Source organism: Orcinus orca, chromosome 6 (assembly GCF_937001465.1).
Source record: "Orcinus orca chromosome 6, mOrcOrc1.1, whole genome shotgun sequence".
Taxonomy (NCBI): domain Eukaryota; kingdom Metazoa; phylum Chordata; class Mammalia; order Artiodactyla; family Delphinidae; genus Orcinus; species Orcinus orca.
Window position 1 is genome coordinate 39,564,705 of NC_064564.1, and position 11,575 is coordinate 39,576,279.

Here is an 11,575-nt window from a genome sequence, read left to right on the forward strand (position 1 = left end):
AAGTCAATGGACTCCCCGGCTTCTGGGTATTATTTCTATTACTATTTTTAGTTTGCAGTGAAGTGGGAGGGCATGGTGGTAGCTGTGGTTTACTGGAAGCAATTTACTTTCCTGGAAAGTTAAGTGATGTTCTTGTACCTATTTGTTGTTATTGGTATATGTCTTTTAAATATTTCATATAAAAGACTGCTTTGTTGTTAAGTCTTCTTTGTGGAATCACAAAGCTGAGTATTCTAGAATAGATGCAACAGTATAGTTCCTGTTATTTAATTTAATTGATATATTTTAAATATATAATAAATTCAAAATAATTATGATGAGCTATTTATAGTAAGGGATAGAAAACAATGTCCAAGACAAGTTCTTCCCTCAGCGTACTTATCATCTAATTTGAGAAAAAAAAATGTCACACACACACATGGGGAAATCTAAATGGCATGCACATCCTTTGAAGAAAAAAGAGATTGCTGGAGCTTTAGGAGTGGGTTTAACCTCAGTCCTTGAAGGACTGGTAAGATTTAGGTAGGCAGAAAAAAGGAAAAGGGACTCCAGGTGAGAGCAAATTCTTCCACAGTGTGATATAATATATATCACACCTGCAAGGTGCCTAGGGCAGGTATTCCCACCTACTGAATAGGACATTTTAAACCAGAAAGCAACTTGAGAACTTACCAAGTTAGTTAATATAAGACAGGGATTGGAAAATTGTAGTCAGCTGCCTGTTGGTATTTTTTAACATCTTTATTGGAGTATAATTGCTTTACGATGGTGTGTTTCTGCTGTATAGCAAAGTGAATCAGCTATACATATACATATACCCCCATATCTCCTCCCTCTTGCATCTCCCTCCCACCCTCCCTATCCCACCCCTCTAGGTGGTCATGACCTACAAGCTAAAAATGGTTTTTACAACTTTAAATTGTTATAATTTAAATGGTTATATAAAAACCTCTATTACACCTTTGATTTTTCCTCTTAGCCTGTGATCAAATACAAACTAAATCCTGCAAAGCCTAAACTACTTACAATCTGGCCCTTTAAGAAAAAGTGTGTCAACCACTGATTTAGGATCTTCATTATGAAATAAAACATATTTGGATTATTATAATGAAATTAAGATATGGAATTATTACAATACACTTAAATATGGATCATCCTGTAAATATAGTTTTGTATCTGTCTCTTTTCCATCGAAACTTATACCTGTTCTTTTTATTCATCATATTTTCAAAAACATTATTTTGATGCTTGCTATTCCATTATAGAAATCTGAGATAATTCATTTAAATATTATTCTATTGTTAACATATAGAACATACAGATTGCTTCTAATTTCACTCATGAAAAATACAACAGTAAAAAAATCCTTGCACATAAATATTAACATCTTTTAAATTTAATTTATATAAAGCCCTAGAAGTAGAATTACTAGTTCAAAAGTCACAAAATGAACAGTTTAAAGGATTTCAAATGAATATTGCTAAATTGCCCTCAGAAAGGCTGTATACTTTATTCTTCCAATAGTAATGTATGGAAGTGCCTATTTTGCCATACCTTTGGAAACTCCAGTGCTCTCCTAAATATTTAGCCAACATTATGTAGAGGGTGTCTTATTTTAATTTGTTTTGCTGATGATTCTTGACATTAATTTTTTTCAATATTCTTAATGGCATTTTGCATTTCTTGATTTATTTTTTATTTTGTGTGTGTGTATGTATGGATTTTTTGCCCCTTTTACTATTCAAGCATACATCTTATTTCATAGATTTGTACATATTCTTTTTTTTTTTTTTTTTTTTTTGCGGTACGCAGGGCTCTCACTGTTGTGGCCTCTCCCGTTGAGGAGCACAGGCTCCGGACGTGCAGGCTCAGTGGCCATGGCTCACGGGCCCAGCCGCTCCACGGCATGTGGGATCTTCCCAGACCGGGGCACGAACCCATGTCCCCTGCATCGGCAGGCGGACTCTCAACCACTGCGCCACGAGGGAAGCCCTAAAAGCTTTTAACTTTAATCAGGTCCCGTTTGTTTATTTTTGTTTTTATTCTCATTACTCTAGGAGGGGGGTCAAAAAAGATCTTGCTGTGATTTATGTCAAAGAGTGTTTTTCCTCTAAGAGTTTTATAGTGTCCGGTGTTACATTTAGGTCTTTAATCCATTTTGAGTTTATTTTTGTGTATGGTGTTAGGGAGTGTTCTAATTTCATTCTTTTACATGTAGCTGTCCAGTTTTCCTAGCACCACTTATTGAAGAGACTATCTTTTCTCCATTGTATGTTCTTGCCTCCTTTGTCATAGATTAGGTGGCCATAGGTGTGTGGGTTTATCTCTGGGCTTTCTATCCTGTTCCATTGATCTATATTTCTGTTTTTGTGCCAATACCATACTACCTTGATTATTGTAGCTTTGTAGTATAGTCTGAAGTCAGGGAGCCTGATTCTTCCAACTCCATTTTTCTTTCTCAAGATTGCTTTGGCTATTCGAGGTCTTTTGTGTTTCCATACAAATTGTAAAATCTTGTTCTAATTCTGTGAAGAATGCCATTGGTAATTTGATAGGGATTGCATTGAATCTGTAGATTGCTTTGGGTAGTATAGTCATTTTCACAATATTGATTCTTCCGATCTAAAAACATGGTATATCTCTCTATCTGTTTATGTCATCTTTGATTTTTTTTCATCAGTGTTGTATAGTTTTCTGAGTACAGGTCTTTTGTCTCCTTAGGTAGGTTTATTCCTGAGTATTTTTTTCTTTTTGTTGTGGTGGTAAATGGGATTGTTCCCTTAATTTCTCTTTCTGATCATTTGTTGTTAGTGTATAGGAATGCAAGAGATTTCTGTGCATTAATTTTGTGTCCTGCAACTTTACCAGATTCATTGATTAGCTCTAGTAGTTTTCTGGTGGCATCTTTAGGATTTTCTATGTATAGTATCATGACGTCTGCAAACACTGACAGTTTTACTTCTTCTTTTCCAATTTGTATTCCATTTATATATTTTTCTTCTCTGATTGCCATGACTAAGACTTCTAAAACTATGTTGAATAATCATGGCAAGAGTGGATATCCTTGTCTTGTTCCTGATCTTAGAGAAGTGCTTTCAGCTTTCACCACTGAGAATGATGTTTGCTGTGGATTTGTCATATATGGCCTTTATTATGTTGAGGTAGATTCCCTCTATGCCCATATTCTGGAGAGTTTTTATCATAAATGGGTGTTGACTTTTGTCAAAAGTTTTTTCTGCATCTATTGAGATGATCATACAGTTTTTATTCTTCAATTTGTTAATATTCTTTAATTTGTATCACGTTGATTGATCTGCATATATTGAAGAATCCTTGCATCCCTGGGATAAATGCCACTTGATCATGGTGTATGATCCTTTTAATGTGTTGTTAGATTCTGTTTGCTAGTATTTTGTTGAGGATTTTTGCATCTATGTTTATCAGTGATATTGGTCTGTAATTTTCTTTTTTGTAATACCTTTGTCTGGTTTTGGTATCAGCATGATAGTGGCCTCGTAAAACAAGTTTGGGAGTATTCCTCCCTCTGCAATTTTTTGGAAGAGTTTGAGAAGGATAAATGTTAGCTCTTCTCTAAATGTTTGATAGAATTTGCCTGTGAAGCCATCTGGTCCTGGACTTTTGTTTGTTGGAAAATTTATAATTACAATTTCAAATTCATTACTTGTGATTGGTCTCTTTATATTTTCTAATTCTTCCTGGGTCTAATTCTTCCTGTACCTTTCCAAGAATTTGTCCATTTCTTCCAGGTTGTCTGTTTTATTGGCATATAGTTGTTTGTAGTAGTCTTTTATGATCCTTTGTATTTCTGCGGTGTCAGCTGTAACCTCCCCTTTTTCATTTCTAATTTTATTGATTTGAGTCCTCTCCCTTTTTTTCTTAATGAGCCTGGCTAAAGGTTATCAATTTTGTTTATCTTCTCAAAGAACCAACTTATAGTTTTATTGATCTTTGCTATTGTTTTCTTCATTTATTTCTGCTCTGATCTTTATGATTCCTTTCCTTCTACTAACTTTGGGGGGGGTTTGTTCTTCTTCTTCTTCTTTCTCTAGTTGCTTTAGGTGTAAGGTTAGATTGTTTATTTGAGATTTTTCTTGTTTCTTGAGGTGCAATTGAATTGCTATAAACTTCCCTCTTAGAGCTGCTTTTGCTGTGTCCCATAGGTTTTGGGTTGTTGTGTTTCCATTGCCATTTGTTTCTATGTATTTTTTTATTTCCTCTTTGATTTCTTCAGTGATCTCTTGGTTATTCAGCAATGCACTGTTTAGCCTCCATGTGTTTGTGTTTTTTACAGGTTTTTTTTCCTGTAATTGATTTCTAATCTCATAGCTTTGTGTTGGAAAAGATGCTTGATATGACTTCAATTTTCCTAAATTTTCTGAGACTTGATTTATGACCCAAGATGTGACCTATCCTGGAGAATGTTCTGTGTGCACTTGAGAAGAAAGTGTATTCTGCCACTTTTGGGTGGAATGTCCTATAAATATCAATTAAATTTATCTGGTCTATTGTGTCATTTAAAGTTTGTGTTTCGTTATTTATTTTCTGTCTGGATGATCTGTCCACTGGTTTAAGTAGGGTGTTTTAGTCATATCACTCAATCTGAGATTTAGTTTTCTTGTCTCTAAAATTGGAAACCTACCTCATGAAGGATGTTTAAAGGATTAAATATGATTGCATGGTGGCAAAATAGGAAAAGGATCCTGGGAAGAGGGAACAGCATAGAGGAAGTATGGAGTCTTAACACGAGTGCTTAAAGTTTGGGAGACAGTATAGCTGGAGGCAGGGCACATGTACAGCAGGTATGGGGATAGAAATGGGCTCCTATGGAGACACTTAAAAGGGAGGCCTAATCTCTTTTTGGAAGGTCAAGGAAATGATATCTGAGCTGAGGTCTAAAGCAGAGGGGGAGGATATCTGGTCAATATGGTAGACTGAGCTGAAGTGACAAATATCCCATCCCACTTCAAATATACAGTGATGTAGAAAAAAAATACAACAAGAAGGGTGTGATATGAAGCCAAACTCAAAGCAAGGAAGCTATGGTAGATTAAAGATGGTGACAAATTCTTTACTACTACCCATCTTGTTGAGAGGTGGTGACTATTTACTCTCCCCTTGAGCTGGGTTGCCTTGTTGACTAGCTTGACCAGTAGAAGGTGGCTGAACTAACAGTCTGGGACTTCTGAGGCTAGGTTGTAAGAAGTCTTGTAGCTTTGGCCCAAGACTCTTTGAAGACTCATTCTTGGAGTCCTGAGGCACCATGTAAGAAGCCCAACTATCTTGAGGGAGAGACCATGTGAAAAAGCCCTGAGACTACATGGAAAGTGACAGTTGGATTAAAATTTGAAAATTCATCAATATAATTTACCACATTAACAGAATAAGGGAGGGGGAAAAGCCATGATCATCTAAATAAATGCTGGAAGCATCTAACAAAATGCAAAATCCACCCATGATAAATATTCTCAGCAATGTAGGAATAGAAGAGAACTTCCTAAACCAAATAAAAGGCTTCTACAAAAAAACCTATAGTTAGCATCACAATTAATAGTGAAAGACTGAATGATTTCCCTCTGTGATTAGGAACAAAGCAGGCAATCTGTTCTTATCACTGCAATTCTATATTGTACTACAAATCCAAACCAGTGTAATAAAGCAAGAAAAAGAAATAAAAGACACACAGATTAGAGATGAAGAAGTAAAACTATCCTTTTTTTCCCCACAGACGACATGACTGTGTATGAGAAAATCCTAGGAATTACACCAAACAGTCACTAGACCTAACAAGTGAGTTTAGCAAGGTCTCAGGATATAAGTTCATCATAATACCAAAAACAATTGAATTTTTATATGTTGGCAACAAATAAACAAGAGATATATCATGTTCACTGATAGGTAGACTTAATATTAAGATAACAATTCTGCCAAAATTGATCTATAAAATTCAACACAATCATAGTGCCAGGATATATTTTTGTATAAATTGAAAAACTGATCCTAAAATTTATATGGAAATACCTTGGACCAGGAATATCCAATACAATTTTGAAAAAGAGTAACAAAGTTGGAGTATAACAAAGTTATACTAAAGTACTTGATTTTGAGACTTATTAAAGCAATGTAATCAAGACCATATGGTGTTGGTAAAAGGACAGATATACGAATCAACAGGACAGAATAGAGAGTCCAGAAATAGACCCACACATATATGGTCATTTGATTTCTGATAAAGGCCATTCAATGGGAGAGGACAGTTTTTTTTTTTTAAGTAGTGCTAGAAGAAGTGGCTATCCATATAGAACAAAATAAACTTCAACTTTTAACTCACCCAATACGCAAAATTCACTCAAAATGGATTATAGATGCAACAGTAAATGATAAATCTATATTTCTAAAACACATAAAGAATATCTTTGCAACTCTGGGTAGATGAAGATTTTTTAGGTGCTCACAAAAGTATAAACCATAAAATAAAACACTGATAAGCTGGATTTCATCAAAACTAAAACCATCTGCTCTTCAAAAGACACCATTAAGAAATTGAAGAGGCAAAGGAGAGAATGGGAGAAAAATTTCAAAGTACATATACATGACAGAGGACTTGTTTGCAGAATAGATGAAGAATGCTTACAACTTAATTAGATGGCAACCCAATAAATAATGGGCACATGACTTGAATAGAGATTTCCTTAAAGAAGATACAAGAATGGCTGATAAGCATATGAAAAGTTGTACAACATCATTAGTCATCAGAGAAATGCAAATTAAAACCACAATGGGATATGAGTACATATCCATTAGGATTGCTAAAATTAAAAAGACTGATACTACCAAGGGTTGGCAAGAATATGGAGCAACTAAGTAACTAGAACTCTCTTACATTGCTGATAGGAATGTAAAACCAATCACCTTGAAAAGCACTTAGTTGCTTGTAGAGCTAAACATATACCTACCATGTGATCCAACCATCTCACTACTAGGAATTTACCCAAGAGAAATGGACACGTGTTCCTTCACACAGACTTGTACAAGAATAGTTATAGCAGCGTTATTCACAATAGCCAAAGTCTGGACATACCCCAAAAGCCAATCAACAAAGTGATGGATAAACACACTGTGGTATATGTATATATAATGTACTCCTATTCATTACTAGAAAGGAATGAATTACTGAGATATACAACAATATAAATTAATCTAAAAATTATTATGCTGAGCAAAAGAAGCCATGCATGTTAGAGTACATGCTGTATGATTCTATTTACATGACACTCTAGAGAAGACACAATTAATCACAGTAAATCTAACCCCTCAGGTCCTAGCTATAGGGCCCTCTCACAATATGGCAGCTGCTGCTTCTTCAAGACCAGCAGGAGAATTGTCACTCCAGGCTGCTCAGAGTCTTACATAACATAATGTAATCACAGGAATGATTCTCCCATCCAATTCACAAGGCTTGGTCACTTTGAAAAGGTGGGGATTATTCAGAGCACGTACACCAAGAAGTGGGAATATGGGGGCTACTGAAGAATTCTGCTTACCACAGTTGGCCTTGTTCTACTGTCCAAAAGTTGAGATGGATATATTTGCACTGGACTCAATTTCTCTCTCTCTATTTCCTGCATATATAATATGAAATGCAAACTTTTGTCTCAACTGAGAGGCGCAAGATGTATCAGATACATGGTTTACCAATGTGGGGAAATGACATATGAGCTTTGCTTGGTCATCACATAATGGGATCAGAAGTTTGAAATTCAACACTTCTCACTCAGTTCTAGTACTGGAGGCCGACTCTGCTCTGGTCTGTAAAATGGTGTTTGATACTGTTTGGAGCATTATAGAGATACTTAATTTTTTACAGTGAAAGATTTACCGAAGTCTGACTGCCAGCACATACATACATATAACAATGCTATCTATTGATTACAGAAACGATAGGCAATCAAATAGTAAGTTCAACTGGGTCCATAATTCTTTATTTTCTAAAAAAAAAAAAAAATCTGATGTGAATATGATAAAATGTTCCTATTTGTACTTTCTGGGTTTGTGGGTGTTTTTCTTTTTCCGTATTTACATAAAGAGTAAGTAAATCACTATGATGTAAATTTGCTGACATATTCTTCTTTGTAAAATATTCAAAATTTTCCTATAACTTCCTTAGGAATAGTAAGCCTTGAGTAGATACTCATGAGAAAACTAAGACACAAGCTCTTGCAGGGCTGTGTTTGTTTGAGAGAGTTCCTGAACCTACTAATTGGTTCCTCAGTGGTATACCATTACTTGGATATCTAGTTCCATCTTAACAGGCTTATCAGATCTTTCTGGGTCAGAGTAACTTCAGTGTTAAGGAAGGCTCTGAGGAAGGCTCTTGTACCTGTAGGGACTCCTAGAGGGTAGATTACAATAGGCTTCTGTTAAAAGCCTCTTCCATTTACTGGGTGAAGAAGAGGTTAAGGGGTGGTGCTCATTCCCAGCTATAGAAAGTTGGATCAATTTATGATGTAGTGGCAAAGGATAATTTCTCATGACTCATCATCCTAGCCATTGTCTATCACAAGATTTCCCAAAGTATGTTCTCAAGAGCACAAACTCTGTGGAAAGCCCACAGAAACTGAAACAAAAACAAAAAACCCAAAACTAGAAGCTTCCATGGTCAAATACATTTAGGAAATATTAGATTAAACAAGTATAAACAGCTTTCTTTATCTCATCCAAGAAGGGATACAGTAGGGTTCTTTTCCAAATGTATTTGTGTTTTAGAAATGTATTTGATCACAGTAGTATCTTTTCACTCTTTTGAGAAACATGCTCTAACAAGATTATCTCTGATTTTTAAAATCCTTGAGCAGCCACAAAGCAAGCTGATCTTTCTTAAAAGTCATGCTGATAACTACAAGCAAGCTCTCCTTACCTACCCATTCACTGGCTCTCAAAGGCTGCTCTGTTATCTCCAATTCCTCACTAGCTGTTTCTGGATGCTAAAACAGAAAAGAAATGCCTCCTATTTCTTTCTTCTCCTCTCTTTCCTCTTAATTCTTCAAAAAATTAGAGACAGATTATATAACCTTGGGCTTCCCCTGAGTATATTGCTGGAAATATTCAAAAGCACTCCTTAGTACCTTGTGAGGTACTTTAAACACTTAAAAATACAAAAGGCAACTCAATAGGACTCCTTTAGGAATCTTTTTATAAGCTCAAGATGTGAATGATTCCTCAATAGAACAGACTAGAAAGTCCAGAAATAAGCTCCAATACATACAGGAATTTAGTATATGCTAAAGGTGGTATTTAAATCCATGGAGAAGAGATTCTTGAATAAACGGTGTTGAGACAACTCGGTAGAAAGCCAGAAAAAAATAAAGTTGAATCTACAACTCACACCAGACCCAAAATAAATTCCAGATGAATCAGAGTTTTAACATAAAAAATAAAACCGTGAAAAAGGCTAAAAAAGAAAAGAAAAAAACATTCCTATGGCCTGAGCTGACATAATACACGCTCAGCACTGTCCTTGTAAGTGACAGCCCACAATGAAATTGAAACTTTGATAGGAAAAGCAGGATCCAACTCTTCACCTGAGGCTGGGAAATGGTTTGATTAGGCAGAAGAGAAAAAAACTAAAAGATGTTTGTCGTCATGACAATGAGAAGCTATTAAGTTAATCATGTAATCAAGTGTGGCATATCTGGGGGACAGTAGGAGCCCTGATGGATATTAAAGGGAGAGATGTTTGGATATATAAGATGGGACCAGACTGTAGAGGATTTTGGATACCCAGATGAAGAGTTTACCCTTGATTCTCTGGGGGTTGATGAGCTAGGGTGCAGGATTTCTCAATTTCAGGACTATTGACATTTTTGACCAGATAATTTTTTGTTATAGGTGGCTGGGCCTGTGCATCATAGGATGTTTAGTAGCATCCCTGGCACCTACCTATTAGATACTACTAGCATCTCCCCCTTTTCGAATTGTGACAACCAAAAGTGTCTCCAGATATTGCCAAATGTTTCCTGGGGAACAAAATTACCACTGATTCAGAACGACTGAGTTCCAGAATGACAGAATAATTGATGTTTAAGAAGGACTGTCCAGCTGTGGTTGTAGAATGAACAGGAAATCAAGGACAGGAGCCCAAGAGAATGTATTAGAGGCTAGGTATGGTATATTGTTATAGTAAGGGCCCCCGATAAAGTACATCTCCCTGTATCCATGACCTTGTATAATCCCCTCCCCCATTGACTTAGGGCTTGGCCATGTGACTTGCTTTGATCAGTGGAATATCAACAAACACGACACAAGCTGAGGCTAGAAAAGCATTTGTGCACTGGGACTTACACTCATGAGACACTGCCACCATATGACAAAGCCAGTGCTAGCCTCCTAAAGACATATCCAGCTAAAAGCCAGCACCAAATTCAGACATGAGTTAGACACTTAAGACCATGCAGCCACAATAAAGCTATCATGACTACATGATCCTAGGCAGGCCAGCAGAAAAACCACCTACTGGAGCCCTGCCCAAGTTGATGGCAATGAAATGTTGAACAAATAAAATGGCTGATGTTTTAAATCACTAGGTGTTTGTTGTGTTGTTATGTAGTGATAGATAACTGTTACAGTAGGTGTGGAGCAGATTCACATCAGTGGAAATGAGATGTGTACACAAGACATTTGGAATAATCCATGTTTCTTGACGACTCTTCAATGAAGGGGCTTACAGAAAGGACAAAGCAGGTGAAAGAATATAAGAATTTACAATTGAGTGCAAAGGTCAGAGTGAGTTAATGAAGGAAGTTGCATGAGCAGTCTTCAAAAAAAGCACTTCTGGGCTTCCCTGGTGGCGCAGTGGTTGAGAGTCCGCCTGCCGATGCAGGGGACACGGGTTCGTGCCCCGGTCCGGGAAGATCCCACATGCCGCGGAGCGGCTGGGCCCGTGAGCCATGGCCGCTGAGCCTGCGCGTCCGGAGCCTGTGCTCCGCAATGGGAGAGGCCACAACAGTGAGAGGCCCGCGTACCGCAAAAAAAAAAAACACAAAAAACTAAAAAAGCACTTCTGCCTAAGAAGTTAAAAATATTATTAACTCATCTATTTTGAAAAATACAGCTATTTATTAATTGCTAAAAGAACAATGATAATATTTCAGAGATTCAGTTTAATAAGTAAATTTGTAAAGCTTTAAAGGCATTACCAAGCTAGCCATTTCTTTTTTTTAATAAATTTATGTATTTTATTTATTTATTTTTGGCTGCATTGGGTCTTCGTTGCGGTGCGCAGGCTTCTCATTGTGGTGGCTTCTCTTGTAGCGAAGCACAGGTTCTACGCACGCGGGCTTCAGTAGCTGTGGCTCACAGGCTCTAGAGCGCAGGCTCAGTAGTTGTGGCCCACGGGCTTTGTTGCTCTGTGGCATGTGGGATCTTCCAGGACCAGGGCTTGAACCCGTGTCCCCAGCATTGGCAGGTGGATTCTTAACCACTCCGCCACCAGGTAAGTCCCATTTCTTCTTTATATGGAAAAAATCAACCTTTAGAATAAACAGGAAAGCACATGAAC